We start from the raw sequence: 18985 nt of genomic DNA, 5'->3' as shown, positions 1-18985 counted from the left end.
TTATTCTTTTAAGATAGAACAGAATCGTGTTTTATCATTTTTAGGTTATTTGTTTTAAATGAAAATTTGACAGTTCAAAAGTGTGGACAAAACTTTATAAATATGGAAACATTAAGGTTATGTCAACTTAAATTTGACAGTCGAATATTGTGGAATATTTGAAGCTTTAACTTATTGTTAATGTTGCAAAAAAGTAACACTTTTCAGGTTATGACAACTTTAAGTTGACTGTCGAATATGGAATATTTCAAGCTTTAACTTATTGTTAATGTTCCAAAAAAGTAACATTTTTCAGGTTATATCAACTTTAATTTTACAGTCGAATATTGTGGACAAATATGGAATATTTGAAGCTAGAACATAATGTTAATCTTTAAAAAAGTAATGTTTTTCAGGTTATGTCAACTTTAATTTGATAGTCAAATATTGGGTATAAATGTGGAATATTTGAAAATTAAACATATTGTTACCATTACAAAAAAAGTAACATTTTTCAGGTTATATCAACTTTAATTTGACAGTCGAATATTGTGAAGAAATATGGAGTATTTGAAGCTTTAACATATTGTTAATGTTCCAAAAAAATAACATTTTTTTAGTTATGTCAACTTTAATTTGACAGTCAAGTGTAAATAATTTATTAATGCTGTAAAAATAAACAAATTTGTTCAGGTTATGTGATTTGTTGATTAATTCACTTACTATGATTATTATAAAAAAAACAATGATTTTTAACAAATGAATATACTTTAATATTTCTCTAAGAAATCTTCAGAGAAATTATTAAAAATTAAATATAAAAATTAATAAATTGATAAGAGAATAAAGAATTTTTAAAAGTATTCGTAAACAGAAGTTGTGAGAAGAAATATTAACGTAACGATGGGAAAGTTTTTAATCCATTAGGCACTAAATCCCAGATTAAAATCGAATCGAATTAATAAAGCAATTAGCTTAACGATACTTTTTAACAAAATTCCGATACAAACAAAGTTTTCTACTTAATTGCTTTTTGATCATCAAGAAACTTATTAACACATTACCAAAAAAAATACCACAAAACATAATTTTAATCATATTTTTTTTTCTTAATGATAAAATCGTGGAACAACGATTTTAGTTGAACTTTTCAAAATTCTATTCCTAACTTTATTTTGACATAATATTTTAGTAACTGACAAATATTTATAAAAATGTAGAATGTTGTTTATGAATTCATTCCAGACTCATCCAAGAACAATTAAAACGAAGAAACCAGTTTATTATAAACAAATAACATAAGAATGAACGTCTAGTTTTGTAATAAGCAACATTTCTTATGTGCAATTCTATTAAGCAACGAAAAATCAAGTTATTTAAGTATAAAATGCAATAAACTTTAATAATTTATGTTGGATTTGTTTTTAGACTGAATGAATAATTAAATTTCTGATGAAATAATGACGGGAATTCTTTAAATTTATACTCCAGGTTTTAATAAGAAATTATTATTGTTTAAAAAGTATCAAATTAATTAATTAATTTAAGAGTTTTTCTTTTTTATTCTTCATAAAATAATCTTTACTATTTGATTTTATAACCAATTCATGCTTAATTTTCATAATATAACTGAATTATAATAATTTCTCACAAATATATCTTAATAAATAACTTTAACAACATTTGATTTGGTCACCAATTCATGCTTAACTTTTATAAGTCAACAAACATAATATTACTCCATTCATTCATGATTATGTTTCTTGTAAATATAAGTAATTTTATCGATTAATTAATATGAATCAATAATAAATCTGTATTCTTTTTTATTTGTAAATGTATGTTTAGTCAAAGTTTTGTATATTTATTTGCAAATGTAATTAAAACACAATAAGACTGCGATCAAAGCGAAAGTGTGAATTCTTTTGTATATGCGAAATCACATGAGAGCGCACCGTATTTACCCGATTGATTAAACCTTAATTAACACGACAACAATTATGTGACGATCGCAGAATTTAACGGCGTCGTTAACAACAATGTCGTTACGTAAATAGCAATAGTGTTGTATGCATCACAATCTTGCTGTATGCGTACAAACGTCCATTTAATGTTGCATTGTCGATCGAGAGAAATGATAATTAATTGAGATTATCTGAATCAGTTCACGAGTAGTAAGTTTCGGGTTTGGAAGCGATGTATCATTTCTGAGTTGAGGAGGTGGAAGATATTCGATCGATATTCCGAAGGTTACGTAATTAGTTCACGCAGTCGGTGTCCATCGCAATTATCCGCAAATCTCGTTATAACCGAATAATAATTTGCTTCGCTAATTACGTTTCGAGAAATCGAAAGTTTTGCGAGTAACTTTACCCAAGCTTCGAATCTGCTATGATAGAGGAGGAAGGAGGTAGAAAGCTTTGTATCAATTTCGAAGCTCAATTCTGCCACCTTAATACTAATTTATTGCTGTTGAAGTTAATTGAAGTTTGAGGATCAAATTACATCAAGGCAATATAAAATTATATTTTAATTTGTTACAATTTTGATACTTAGAAATATTAGTATACATACGCAAATCAGAAATAAAGATGACATTAAAAAATGATTTGTTAAATATGAAATGTCAAAAAAAAATCATTCTGTCAAATATTACTTTTGAGGTTAAGCTGATTTACAAATGTACCATTATGTCAAAACAATACCAAAATATTGAAGTTTAATTCCAATTAACTTGACAGTATAACATGCAGAAACCCTATAGAAATGAGTGTAAATTGTTACTAAAATTTAATTATGAAATAATAAATAAAAATGTTCAATAAGTCATGAATATTTATTTCCTGTTAAATTTGAATTCAATAGATGGTTCTAATGATTTACAAATGTAACGAAAGTTATGTCATTATGTCAAAACAGAACTAAAATATTGAGGTTATGTCCATATTACTGTTGATGTTAATGTTATTATGTCAAAAACAAAAATACTGTCGAGGTTACGTTTGTATTCATTTGATGATGTTACTAAAAAATAAATTATGAAATATTATAAAAAACGAAAAGTTCAATAGGTCACGTATTTTGATTTACTTACATGACAGTAAATCAAATTTGATCAAAAAATCAAAATTGATTAATTTTACAGTTCTAATGATGTATCAATATAATATATAGAAAGTTGTGTCATTATGTCAAAAAATTACTAATAAGATTAAGTTCGAATTCAATTGACAGGTATTATAATTTATAAATGCAACATAAAGAAAGTTATGTCATTATGTCAAAACTAAAACAAACATTCTATTGAGGTTATGTCCATATTAATTTGGCAGCTATACTATTGTAACATGCAGAAACAATAATTGTTACTAAAATTTAAATATCAAATATTATTAAAAAAAAGTTTAAAAAGTCATGTGTTTTGATGTATTGTTGAGGTTAAGTTGGAATTCAATTGACAGTTTTAATAATTTACAAATGTAACATACAGAAAGTTATGTCATTATGTCAAAACAAAAACAAAACTACTATAGAGGTTATATACGTATTAATTTGTCTTCTATATAAGTATAAGATACAGAAACCCTAATTTGACAGTTCTGATGTAACATACCGAAAGTTATGTCATTATGTTAAAAACAAAACAAAAATTTTGAGATTATGTTCATATAACTGTTGAGTTTGAATTCGAATCAATTTGACAATTCTAATGATTTACAAATGTAACATACAAAAAGTTATATCATTATGTCAATAACAAAAATACTGTTAAAGTTAGTTTTGTATTAATTTGATAAAGTTACTAAAATTTAATTGTGAAATATTATAAAAAAAAGTTCAAAAAGTCATGTATTTTGATTTTCAGTTGAAGTTAAATTTGAATTCATTTGACAGTTCTAATGATTTACCAATATAATATATAGAAAGTTATGTCATTATGTCAAAACAAACATTCTGTTGAGGTTATGTCCATGTTATTTGACAGTTATACAATTATAACATGCAGAAACAATATAAAAATCAGCGTTAATCGTTACTAAAATTTAATTATGAAATATTATTAAAAAAAAGAGTTCAAAAGGTCATGTATTTTGATGTACTGTTGAGGTTAAGTTGGAATTAATTTGACAGTTCTAATAATTTACAAATGTAACATACAGAAAGTTATGTCATTATGTCAAAACAGAACCAAAATATTGAAGATATGTCCATATTACTGTTGAGGTTAATTATGAAATATTAAACAAAAAAGTTGAATATGTCAAGTGAATTTTGATTTACTATTGAGGTTAAATTCGAATTCATTTGAGAGTTCTAATGATTTATCAATATAGAAAGTTATGTCAAAATAAAAACAAAAATACTATTGAGGTTATGTCCGTATTAAATTGACAGCTATATAATGATAAGATATAGAAACCCTATAGAAATCAATGTTTATCATTACTAAAAAAATAATTGTGAAAAATTTCAAAATTTGAGTTTTTACAAAAAAAAATGTAATTATTTTCTAATAAAATTTATTAATTTTCAAAACAATTCAATTTTTGTAATAACAAAGTTATTTGACTAAATTCTTCAGTATAATTTTGAAAGTTACAATATTAATAACGTTTCTAGAGTGAAGTTCTAAGAGAAATAGTGTTTACATTCGAGATGAAACAATTCTTTGGAAAGAGAAGAAACGAATCTGGGTTAAAAAAGCAAAGCTATTTTTACTGATGCAAATATTGCGACGCACTTCCAGAGACGGGTAAACACGAATCGATGTGTATTTTCAGTATTGAAAATGCGTGAAAATATATGACGAAAACAAAAATATTTTCAGTTGAAAATGATTCAAAGATAACATTTCAGTTAAATAAATAAAGAAAAATGTGACAAATTTTGTGAATAATAATTAAATAGGTGATTTTGTAGAATTGTTTTCAATGAAATTGCAAAGTCTCTAAACTTAAAAACTTTCAAATTTTCTTTTAAATAACAATATTTTTGTGTAATTGATAAAAAAAGATAAATTTCATGTTCAAAATTGTTTAAAATATTAAAACAAATTCTATTATTTCAAGGCTTTAACAAGAAAAACATTGATAACAAAAATATCATTAAAATAATTTAGGTTGAAACAGAAGACATTGAACTCGATTTGTTATTCAACTACCATTAAAAAAATACACAGCAAATCGCGTACAAATAAAATTATCATCAGGATATCGTATATCAAAAAAACAAAAAAAAAACAAATGCGAGTAATCGGATATAGCCTTCTGGTTATTTTACAAATGGAATAGGAAAACTTTACTGCTTTTCTAATTGCTTTAATTTTATCGCATTCTTTAATTAGTTCCACAGTAAACAGACAAAAATGAAGAAATTTGTATTATTTACCTAAAAAATAGCGTTTTAAAACCAAATAAACACAATAATTTGAGTATATTTCCATTATGCTTATTTTACTTATCGCTCTTTTTTTATTAGTTTTTTTTTTATAATCAGAAGGAAATGCGGTTAAATTGATAGTAACAATTATGCAATGTTTATGATAATAAAAAGTGTTTTTCTTTTGTTAAATGCGGTGTAGTAATTTGTCAATTGTAACATTAGTCAATATCAACGTTTTATGTGAAGGAGAGCAATGTTTGTTTTTTTTCTCTTTATTGCGTTATTATTGATTCAGTTGAAGTGCGTTTTGTAGTATTTCGACGCTAATTCACGATCAAATATTGAAGACTTTATTGAAATACCAGAATATTTTTTGTTGATGTTTTAAAGGGAATGATGTAAAGAATTTCTGAAAATGAAAGTTTAATTTTGTTAGAATGCAATAAAATAATACTTTTTTCATTACAAACTTTAATTGAAATTTAGTAAAAATTAAGTAACCATAATACATTTCTTGTTTATATTTATATAAAATGAGAGTATTGAAAGAGTTAATCGATTTTATATTGTTATTGCTTAAAGAGTAGACAAGAATCATAATAAAATTAATAGATGAATTCGTAATTATTTCTAAATGAACTTTGAACAGTAAAATGATTATGGAATTATTATTATTTTTGTATTGAATATTTATAGAAATTGTGGGAATTCAAAGAAATGAAGCAAATTATACTGTAATTACACCTATTTAGAATATAATAATGGTAATTAATTATGATAAATATGAACATAATTTCTAATTTGATGAAATATTAACGACAGTTTTTGTTATAGGATTAAATTCTTAATAAAATTATTAATTATGTTTCAATCTACGTTATTTTTTATAGAAAATATTAAGAAAAAACTTTTTTTTTAATATTTTGTTTTTTCGAAATCATTGATAATAGACGAAATTATTTCACTTTATTAATAAAATAGTTATTATATATAAATATTACATGAAATTGTATGAATATTTATAGGAAATAAAATTTGAAGAAAATATGAAAAAAAATCTAATTTCAATAATTTATTGAAATATTAGATTTTTTGTATCAAAACAATAGTAAATGAGATTTATTGTAGCTTTTAATTAAAAAATTGTATTATAAATTAATGTTGAATGCATGAATGTTTATAAAAATAGAGAAAATTTAAAGGATAAAAATCAAAGTTTTATTTTGTTGAAATATTAGATTTTTGTTTCAAAACAATAGTAAATCAGACTAATTGTTGCTTTTTATTAAAAATTGGTAATATATATTAATATTGAATGAATTTGCAAGCAAATTGCATGAATATTTATAAAAATAGAGAAAATTTAAAGGATAAAATTCAAAGTTTTATTTTGTTGAAATATTAGATTTTTTATTTCAAAAGAATAGTAAATCAGACTAATTGTTGCTTTTTAGTAAAAAATGGTATTCTATATTAATGTTGATTAAATTTGAAAGCAAATTGCATGAATATTTATAAAAATAGAGAAAATTTAAAGGATAAAAATCGAAGTTTTATTTTGTTGAAATATTAGATTTTTTTGTTTCAAAACAATAGTAAATCAGACTTATTGTTGGTTTTTATTAAAAATTGGTATTATATATTAATGTTGAATAAATTTGCAAGTAAATTACATGAATATTTATAAAAACAGAGAAAATTAAAAGGATAAAAATCAAAGTTTTATTTTGTCAATAATTTGCTGAAATATTAAATTTTTTGCATCAAATCAATAGTAAATGAGACTTATTGTTGGTTTTTATTAAAAATAGGTATTATATATTAATGTTAAATTAATTTGCAAGTAAATTACATGAATATTTATCAAAATAGAGAAAATTTAAAGGATAAAAATCAAAGTTTTATTTTGTTGAAATATTAGATTTTTTGTTTCAAAACAATAGTAAATGAGACTAATTGTTGGTTTTTATTAAAAATTAGTATTATATATAAATGTTGAATAAATTTGAAAGCAAATTGCATGAATATTTATAAAAATAGAGAAAAAAATAAAGAATAAAAATCATATAAAACATATTGTGAATAATTTGTTGAAATATTAGATTTTTTGTTCAAAAACAATAGTAAATCAGACTAATTGTTGTTTTTTATTAATAAACGGTATTATATATAAATGTTGAATGAATTTGTAAGCAAATTGCATGAATATTTATGGAAATAGTGAAAATTTAAAAAATAAAAATAAAAATTTTATTTTGTCAATAATTGATTAAATTTTATTGATTTATACCAAAACCCTTCAGAAACTAATTGAATTTGAAATATATTAACTATTCGGTCTTTAATTATTATATTTATAATAATTTAAAGAGAATGTATTTGTTGAATTCTTAATTAATTAATTAAAAAAATAATTCGAAAGTTATAATTAAAATGTATAAAATTTCATTTGTAAATGTTGTAATTGCAACTTAATTTATAATATGTAGAAAAAAGTAAATTAAGTAGACTTACTTTGTTATTGTCTGATCCTACTTATGAATTGTTTTGTTTTATTTAAGTAATCCAACTGTGTCAATCGAAGCACAACGAAGAAGTGTTGAAAGTTGTAGTAAAGTTGTAGTAATTGTATGTTCTTAAAATTGTAGGATTTCTGGACAGCGTTCGTATTTGAACCGCGTTTTTGAACCGAAATTAATGACGATGATGGTGGAACAAAAATAAGGAAGGAACGAACGACGATGATGCCTGTGGCAGCGCACTAACCGAACAAAACTAAACTCCCACTCGGCGGGCAGTTGGTTTTTAAACCGTCCGGACGGATCGGGAAAAACTTATGTCTGTATGTATGTAACAGTAAGTATAAAAACAACACAATTGAACGCCAACCTCGTGCACTCAAACTACTACTCTACTCTACACTACTCGAGTCCAAGTCCAAGTGCAAGACCGATAATACCCATTACCAAGAGCAAGAGTATAAGATCAAGACCGAAGCGTACACCTCCTCTCCTTTCGAGACTCTCTCAGGTCTTTATTTAACGCGCTCATCCACTTATTATTAACACTTTGTATGCGAAACTTGTTCTCAAGTCAAGAAGCGCGGCGCTCCATTAAACATTCAAAACTGCTGCTCAAATCGAGATCCATATGCGTCTCTTTTATACACTTTTCATCCTATTCCCTTAATTATCATTAAACAGAATCATTAAGATTATCAAAAAAAAGGATAATTTAATAAATCTATACTTTTTATACTTAGTCATCTAGATTAATAGTTAAAGATAAAATTAAGTTTGAATTACAATTAGAAATTAATTAAAAAAAAAATTGAAAAGTTTTATAGTTTTCGAGATAATTGCAAAAATACAAAAAAAAATGGTTTTTTTTTTTTAAATTTAAACAAAATTATTGAATTTGTGCATTTATTAACATTAATTGAACCTCATTTCTACTAATTACTATTGTATTGAAATTGTATCTCAAACTAAAGAATGTTTTAGGAATATTTTTTCTTAAAATCTCTGAAAATCAGAAATATTTAATATTTATTTGCAATTAAATAAATATTGATTAATTTAAAAAATAGTTACATTTATTAATGCTCAAAATATTGTTACTAATTGAACTTCATTTCTACTAATTACTATTGTATTGAAATTTATCTAAAACTAAAAATGTTTTAGGAACTTTTTTTTGTTGAAATCTCTGAAAATCAGAAACAACTAAATCTCTAATATTTATTTGCAATTAAATGAATATTGATTAATTTAATAAACAGTTACATTTATTAACATCGAATGCTCAAAATGTTGTTATTAATTAGAGTAAATCAAGATTTTAGTGGTAATTACAAAAAATAACTTAAAACTTATTTTATATAAAAATTATTTAGTAACTAAAAAAATAAGAATTTTTAAAAATCTTTATATTTTTTCTTCATTAAATTGTTAATAAATACATTAAATAACTTCTATAAGTTATTATCAAACCATCTTTTATTCATATTATAGCAATATTTCATTTTCATGTAGATTTATGTAAGTTAACTAATAATTAAACAAGTATTTAAATCCATCGAAAACAATGATGATTTAATGAATCACGAGTTAAAATCAACAAATATTTATGTAAAATAAAACATTAGAAACAATAATTTATAAGAATATTATCATTGTTTTATGCTGGAAACTTAATAATCTAATAACCAAAACTAATTCATTTTTTTTTGTCTTGAATTTACTTGAATTTACAAAACTCTTTTTATTTCTTCATTTATGTTAAAACCAAGTTAAATATTGCAAATTACATGTGAATCTAATATAAACAACAATAGTACAACATAAAAAACATAACTTGAAAGGATAATTTAAACTAATTCTATACGTATTCGTATAGTGCGTTTTATATAAACTTGTTCGTCCTTTGCGTTGCAAATTCATTCAAATCGTACGGAAATTCCAGCATCATTAATTAATTATTCCTTCCATTTAAAAAAAAATCGGAAAAAAAGAAAGAATGAAACGAAGTCACAACATTTTGAATTAAACCGATTCAATTGTTGTTTCGCTCACTATATAATCAAACAAACACAGAGAAAACAACGTAATTTATTTGTAAAAATACACAGGAAAATCCAAAAAATATGAACTTTATTTTATTCTTCTGCAATACAAAAAAAAGTAAATTGTTAAAGTAAATTTTCTTGGAAAACTTCTTTTTTGTTGTATATTTACGTGTTTTCTATTTGAATTGTTAATTTATGAACAAATTTTCGCACTTACATCATTTTCAATCGTTTTTTCTGATTTATTCTCATTATTTCCATAAATAAACTGAAAAATATAAATGATTTTTTTTTGTTATTTTAGGAAACTTTGAGAAAATGAGTGTAATTAGAGCTGAAACTTAATTTGTTTAATTACTTATGTTTATTTAAACTTAACGAAATAATGGTAGGAAATGAAGGAAAGTTTCAGAAATATTTGACTTTCTCTTTTAATAATTAACATGTGAACTTAATGTTATGTAATTATGTTTGAATTACAGCTTATTAGTATGCAGATATCATCGATATTTAAAGTAATGGAAATTTGTAGTCTTTTTTTTTGATAATTATAAAATTTAAGTCTTTAATTTAATTTTATAATTACAATTTCTAACTTATTGATTAGTTTCATGTTTACATTGCTGTAATTAGTGCAATAAACACATTTTTTCAGTATTTTCAAAAAAATAATTGAGAAAGAAATAAAATTATAAATTAAAGTTTCTTTGAATAATTATTATAATTATGAAACAATAAAATAAGAAAAAAATTGTAAAATTTTCAACGAAAAACATAATTAAATTGAATTATAAAACTCTTTTTATTTCGGTTTCAAAATATGTTTATAAACATCGACATTTAATTGAGTTGTATACGTAAAAGAGTTGTTGATCTTCCAATGAAGAAACAAGCAAAAAAATGATGTAAAGAACGTTTAAGCTTATTACGCTTGTTTATGGAGTTGGTAGATTTGTTGTGAAGCAAATTTAGCAACAAACAAACCCAAAAAAAGAAAGAAACTAATAAGTATAAGTGTTTGTTTTGAATGAATAATAAAACCTTCGTCACGTAATTGTATTCCCATTTTTCATTCATCATATTTCAATGTTAAATGATGTTAATTTATTGAACAAATCTTTGCTGGAATCGTGAGTAAGAATGCGTAAGAAAAAATAAGTTAATGTGAAAAATAAGAAAATGCAATAATTATTCAAAAAATAATTGAAAAATCTCAGTCATAATTTTTTGTATAAAAAAACGGTTTAAATTGAAAACTTTAGAAAAATTGTTTGAATTATTGATAAATAATCTTAATTTAGAAAAATAAAATCATGTTTTGATATGTAATTAATGAATACATAATCATTTTTATATTAGTAATTTTCAATTTGAAAAATCCAATAAAAATATTGGAAATTTTGATAAAATTTGAAATAAATCAGAAAAAAAACATAATTAATGCTGGGATAATAAATTAATGATATTATATATAAAATATTTTGTATTTAACAAAAAAATCATTAATTTTAAGAATATGTTAAAATTAATTGTTAAATAAATCACTTCAGAAAAAATATCAAAAATGTTTGAAATTTTGATAAATTCTTATAACTTATAACATTGAATAATGATTTTCATATTAACAATTTTTAATTTGTGAACTTACTAAGAAAATCCAATAAAAATATAGGAAATTTTGATAAAACTTTAAATAAATTTGAAAAAAAAAATATGTTTTGATAAATACTTATAACATTGAATAAGAAACAATGTCTTGATATGTAATTAATGAATACATAATGATTTTCATATTAACAATTTTTAATTTGTGAACTTACTAAGAAAATCCAATAAAAATATTGGAAATTTTGATAAAACTTTATATAAATTTGAAGATAAAAACACGTTTTATTAAATACTTATAACATTGAATAAAAAATAATGTCTTGATATGTAATTAATGATTACAAAATGATTTTCATATTAACAATTTTCAATTTGTGAACTTACGAAAAAAATCTAATAAAAATATTGGAAATTTTGATAAAACTTTAAATAAATTTGAAAAAAAAAACATGATTTGATAAATTCTTATAACATTTAATAGAAAACAATGTCTTGATATGTAATTAATGAATACATATTGATTTTCATATTAATAATTTTCAATTTGTAACATACTAAGAAAATCCCATAAAAATATTGGAAATTTTGATAAAAGTTTAAATAAATCTGAAAAAATAAATTTTTTGATAAAAACTTATTACTGAGATAATAAATTAATAATATTATATAAAATATTTGTATTTAACACAAAAATTATTTACATATAAAAATTGTTAAAATTAATAAAACTTGAGAAAATTTTCTAAGTAATTATAAACAATAAACGTAAACTATAACACACTGTTAATTATTACGTAATATTAAACAAGTAGTTGCTAACTTCGTTACATGAAACGTAGTTTCCTTACAATTATTTATTAACGTTATGAAGACGCTTAAATCCACGTATAATCCGAAATTTGCATGTGCTTCGTGCAGTCAGTGCGCGATTCAGATATTTAATAACAACCGTATTATCCTTTCGCTTAAATTACGCAACTCTTACAACAACAATTAAGGCAAATGCAGCAACTTAATTTTGATGAAAACCTGTTTCATTATGTGTGTGTGTGTTTTTTTTTGGATCGAAGTGCATTTGGGAACGGAAATATGTGTATTAAACTATAAAAAGGAGATCAGGTAAGGTAGGCTTCTGCTTTAGACCCTTCTTCGTCCCTTTTCGTGAAAAGAGATAAGAAAAAAAAGATTCTTGCATGAAATGAAATCTCCTGGGACGTTATCGAAATCACCTACTTACGAGATTTTCGAAAAAAAAAGAAGAAAGAAAAAAGGTCATTTTGGGCAGTATGGGAAAGTATTATATAATGGATTGTGCAAGGGTGAACAAGTTTTTTTAGATATTATTTTTACATAGATGAGAAAATGATTTAAATTGAATTTTTCTGAGACTATGAAATTTGAAATTGTTCTATGAAAATACGTGTTTTTCACATTTTTTTACATATTATTCATCATTTGTATAATTAATTGTGAAAATTACAAAGAAATATACAAAAAAAATCTAGAGATTTCCGAAAATATTTACTGAAATCTTCAGTAGAAAATTATTTTTTTCAACTTATTTTTTTCATAATTTTATTACTTTTATTATTATTGGTTTAATATTATTTTACTAATATTTTCATAGAGTTTCATAAAAATATTTCTACAATTTAAATCAGTTCTAATTTGTACTGTTAACTTCAATTAACTAATGAATCATTCTTCTGTGTACAATTATACTATTATTTCCTTATTTTCTTCAACAATTATTGAGATAATTTCAACGTATTTTACGTATGTAATCAAATCTTTTCCTGTATTTTTTTTTCTTGTAAATTAATCCGACATGAACAAGTTTTTCGAGTTTCGCATGACACGTCTTTCGCTCAGAAAATTTTACCTAATCATGCGAAAATATATACAAAAAAAAAGTAAATAAAAGTACGTGCGAAAAAAAAGAAGAAAGGATAAAAATAAATTAAACCTCTATTAAAAAGAATAATTCAACTTTAATATCGCATTTCCTTAATAAAAGCCAACAGCAGAGAATTTGACGCACGTTTTGTGACGAAATTTATGAAATAATTTCGACAATATTCAAGGTTTAAGTAAACTTAATTCAAATAAAAATTATAGAAAATTTAAACAAATTAAGTATTTTCTTTATCTTTTTATTTTTGATTGACACAAGAAATAGTACAAAAGTATTACATAAAAAATAAGTAATTTTACTCAATTCAAAAATTATGCAACAAATTATATAAGAATTAAGAAAGAGACAGATCTCAATCAAATATGTAAAATTACAAAAAAAAAAATATATATTGAAATTTAAATGTAAAAAGTTATGTAATTTCAATTCATAACTAATTTTTACAATCTCAATAATTTAAAGTTTTTGAATTACTATGAAATAGTCATAAGTTATGTAACGATTATTGCATTTGGATTAGGTTTTAAAGTAAACTTCTATTAAGTCTAATAGGATTTGAATAAGATTCTTTACGAGAAATTGATGTTATAGACAATAAAAAACATGAAATCATCGAGTATCCAAAGAACATAATACATATATACATGTAAGAGTGATGTGGGTCGCCCACACACAAAAAAAAGAAGAAGTAAGTTCGAAGAGCAAAAGCGAAATTTATTGGAACCGCGTTGATATCGTCCGTGAAAGAGCATGATTTATATGGAGTGTCAAGCAATAAAACTGGAGCTGTTTTTACCTGAGACATAAATATAAAAGAAACTAAATGTATACAGTAATATCTCGCTTAGTGCTGTTTCGATCTGTGCAAATTCATTGTAAAATAATACTTCGAATAGTGCTGTTTCAATCAGTCCGAATTCACTGTGCACCAATACCTCGAATAGTGCTGCTTAAGTCAAGACGTATTCACAGTAATACCTCGTATTGTGCTGTTTTAAGCAGTGCGAATTAATTATATAGTAATACCTGGAATAATATTGCATCAATCAGACCGAATTCGAATTCGTGCAAATTCATTGCAAAATAATACCTCGAATAGTGCTGCTTCAGTCAGTCCGAATTCATTGTACAGTAATACCTCGTATGTACGCCACCCCTTAAAAATAACTCTATGTATATGTATCTACACTTAATAAATACTTTTCAAACTTCAAAACTTCAACTACCTCGTATAGTGCTGTTTCAATCAGTGCGAATTAATTAAATAGTAATACCGGGAATTATGTTGCTTCAATCAGTCCGAATTCGAATTCGTTCAAATTCATTGTAAAATAATACCTCGAACAGTGCTGCTTCAGTTAAGGTGAATTCACTATACAGTAATGACTCGTATAGTGCTGTTTCAATTAGTGCTGATTAATTATATAGTAATACCTGGAATAATGTTGCTTCAATCAGTCCGAATTTGAATTATTGAAAATTCATTGTAAAATAATACCTCTAATAGTGCTGTTTCAGTCAATCCGAATTCATCGTACATTAATACGTAGTATAGTGTTGTTTCAATCAGTGCTGGTGAATTATATAGTAATACCTGGAATAATGTCGCTTCAATCAGTCCGAATTCGTACAAATTCATTGAAAAATAATATCTCGAATAGTGCTGCTTCAGTCGGTGCGAATTGAATATATTAATACCTCGTATAGTGCTGTTTCAATCAGTGCTGATTAATTATATAGTAATACCTGGAATAATATTGCTTCAATCAGTCCGAGTTTGGATTCGTTCAAATTCATTGCAAAATAATACCTCGAATAGTGCTGCTTTAATCAAGCTGAATTCACTATACAGTAATGCCTCGTATAGTGCTGTTTCAATCAGTGCTGATTAATTATATAGTATAATACCTCTAATAGTACTGTTTCAGACAGTCCAAATTCACTGTTCAGTAATACCTTGTATAGTGCTGTTTCAATCAGTGCGTATTAATTATATAGTAATACTTGGAATAATGTTGCTTCAATCAGTCCGAATTCGAATTCGTGCAAATTCATTGCAAAATAATACCTTGAATAGTGCTGCTTCAGTCAAGACGAATTCACTATACAGTAATGCTTCGTTTAGTGCTGTTTCAATCAGTGCTGATTAATTATATAGCAATATCTGGAATAATTTTGTTTCAATCAGTCCGAATTCGTTCAAATTCATTTTAAAATAATACCTCGAATAGTGCTGCTTCAGTCAAGGCGAATTTACTATACAGTAATGCCTCGTATAGTGCTGTTTCAATCAGTGCTCATTAATTATATAGTAATATCTGGAATAATGTTGCTTCCATCAGTCCGAATTCGAATTTGTACAAATTCGTTAAAAACAAATACCTCGAATAGTACTGCTTCAGTTAGTGCTAATTGAATATACAGTAATACCTGGTATAGTGATGTTTCGAACAGTACAAATTCATGGTTTAATAAAACCTCGAATAGTGCTGCTTCAGGGAGTGCGAATTGAGTATACAGTAATACCTCGCATAGTGCGGCTTCGATCAATGTGAATTCACTGTGCAGTAATAGCTCACATAGTACTGCTTCAATCTGCGCAAATTCAGTATACAGTAATACCTCAAATAGTGCTGCTTCAGTTAGTGCGAATTGAATATACCGTAATACCCCGTATTGTGTTACTTAGTACAGTGCAAATTTAGTGTAGAATAATACCTTGATTAGTGCTGCTTCAGTCAATGCAAATTCAGTATATAGTAATAACTCGCATAGTGCGGATTCGATCAGTGCGAATTCACTGTACAGTAATACTTAGTATTGCTTCAATCAGTGCATATTCAATGTATAGTAATACCTCGAATAGTGCTGCTTCAGTCAAAGCAAATTCAATATACAGTAATACTTCGATTAGTGCGGCTTCGATCTGAGCAAATTTACTGTACAGTAATACTTCGCATAGTGTTGCTTCAATCAGTGCAAATTCAATGAATAGTGCGGATTCAACATACAATAATACCTCGCATAGTGCGGTTTCAATCAATCCAAATTCACAAACTAAATCTTAATTGTGCAATGTAAATTAAAATGATAGTTTTCTTTATACAGATGAGTCTCTTTATGTGTTGTTTTCAAGTATTTGATTAGTCCGGTTTTAAACAGACCGGGATATTTTCAGTCCGCACTATTCAAGGTACTATTGTATTTAAATAAATAAAGAAATTATTAGCTAGAAAAGTGGATAAATTTTCTGAATGGTTTTTAATTAATTAATACGTGATAATATTGAAGATATTTAATAGGGATTTTTCCCATCAAAATCAAAATCTGTTGCATTTTCCTTCTTTTTTTTACTTTCAATGTTTGTTTGTGCAAGTGCGAATCTTCTTGAAGGCCGGACGATGCACTTAGCAGTTGCGTACGAAACGCACGGAACGAGAAGGAGGATGGATCTCTTTTTTATTTTTTCTCCAAAGAAAGAGAACACTCTTGGATTTCCTTTTGTCCGGTAAACTGAGCACTCGAAGCTAAGATCTCCTCTTAATATGGTACTCTTCAGAACCTGTTCTTCCTTGATCGAGTCGAGTTTTGCGCTTGCATCCATCCATCCATCCTATTATTAGAAGATACACACTCTTCGAGAGAGTGTTTTGATCTCTCTGCATCTTCTGCTTCGTCTATTCAAGAGATTAAGTCTATTTTCGGTTTCAGTGCTAATTAGCCTTTTTGGATCGACGCACAAAGAGCCTTGATCCTTGCGTTTAACACAAAAGAATACCGCGAACGTCGAGCCTCCTCGTTTACCTTCGACCATCAAACCAAATCCGCACTTCTTGTTAATTCATTTTCTAGACATTATTTGTTCAAGTCTTCAAATTATTTACCTTCTTTTTTAGTCTATATTTTCTTTCTTTACATATCTATGAAACATTAAGAAAATACTTTAAAATTAATCAATTTTATGTAATTAAGTTAATTTCGTGATAATTAATTTTCTTTGAAAATTTCTAACAAAAAAAATGCAATTTTTTCATTTAAAAAATTGTTGATTCGTAATGCATGAGTATTCTTAAACACTTAACATCTTTTTCATAGAACACATTATTATTATATCATAGTTTATATAACGCATTAAATCGTTCTATAGAAATCATGAATTTTCCCATTGACGAAAAACGTTTTCGACGAAATTCTGAATTGCAGATTATAGATAATATTCAATCAAGTCATGAAATCGAACTGTTTGCTCGCTTACATAAATAATTTCTTGGTAAAATTAGATTCAAAGTTCAGCTTAAATGCGGATTTCAAATAACACTAAATTATCTTATTAGAAACAAACATCCGCATCAAAATTAATAACTGATTTTCTGATCACTTCTTTGAATATTGACGATTAATGCAATTCTTTGTATATAAATTAGTAAAGTTTTTACTTCTTAGTTTTTATTGAATGTCCGAAAGAGCGGATCTTCTAATTTCTAAGGATTAATGAAGGTAATTTTAATTATTTAGTAAGTATTTTGCAGGTGTTGAATTAGAACGCAAGTGTACAATTAAAACGCAGGTGTTTTGTGCAGGTGTTCAATTAAAACGCAGGTGTTTTGTGCAGGTGTACAATTAAAACGCAGGTGTTCAATTAAAAAGCAGTTGTTTTGTGCAGGTGTTCAATTGAAACACAGGTGTTTCGTGCAGGTGTTCAATTAAAACGCAGGTGTTTTGTGCAGGTGTCAATTAAAACACAGGTGTTCAATTAAAACGCAGGTGTTTCGTGCAACTGTTCAATTTAAACGCAGGTGTTTTGTATAGGTGTTCAATTAAAACGCAGGTGTTTTGTGCAGGTGTTCAATTTAAACACAGGTGTTTCGTGCAAGTGTTCAATTAACACGCAGGTGTTTTGTGCAGGTGTTCAATTCAAACACAGGTGCTTCGTATAAGTGTTCAATTAAAACGCAGGTGTTTTGTGCAGGTATTCAACTGAAACGCAGGTGTTTCGTGCAGGTGTTGAATTATAACACAGGTGTTCACGCAGGTGTTTAGTAAGTGTTAATGCAGGTGTTCGCGTAAGTTTTCACTTTCGAAATGATCGATTCAATTAATTTATTAAGAGAATTTTTCGTAAACTACACTTATTCTATTAAATTATTCTAAAAAAACGCTACGAATCTGTGTAGAAAGGAAAAAAATCTATATTGATTCTTTTGAAATTTTCATATTATAGTAAATCCGCACTATACGAGATATATATTACACAATGAATGCACTCAGATGTTACCAGTTAAATAAATAGATTATTCATTAGGAATACAAAGTGCGCAAAAATATAACAGAAAAAAACTCATGGATTTTGGATTTATCCGCTATAAAAAAGAAGTCGCATATTTTTGTTTTCCAGCGATTGCTTGAATAATTCGCGGATTTAAATAACAATTATTCAAATTGGCGAGAAAACTTCTCGGAAAGACAATCTCATTCATCTACATTCACGTGATTCTCTCGTTCATCGCTTGAATCTCAAATACTACTGGAAACAA

The 18985-nt window shown here is 25.5% G+C and overlaps 1 protein-coding gene across 1 annotated transcript in view; it reads right to left on the bottom strand.

The window, feature by feature from the left end:
* LOC108565795 (sodium-coupled monocarboxylate transporter 2-like) overlaps positions 1–8132 on the bottom strand; it is a gene marked incomplete at its 3' end in the record, with an annotated part of 34248 nt that extends 26116 nt beyond the window's left edge. Inside the window, 1 exon segment of the mRNA XM_017925412.1 lies at positions 7876–8132.
* Positions 8133–18985: the final 10853 nt, after the last annotated feature.

Source organism: Nicrophorus vespilloides, unplaced genomic scaffold, assembly GCF_001412225.1.
Source record: "Nicrophorus vespilloides isolate i.1.1-1 unplaced genomic scaffold, Nicve_v1.0, whole genome shotgun sequence".
In the NCBI taxonomy this organism is placed as follows: domain Eukaryota; kingdom Metazoa; phylum Arthropoda; class Insecta; order Coleoptera; family Silphidae; genus Nicrophorus; species Nicrophorus vespilloides.
This window is presented reverse-complemented; position numbering and strand designations above follow the sequence as displayed.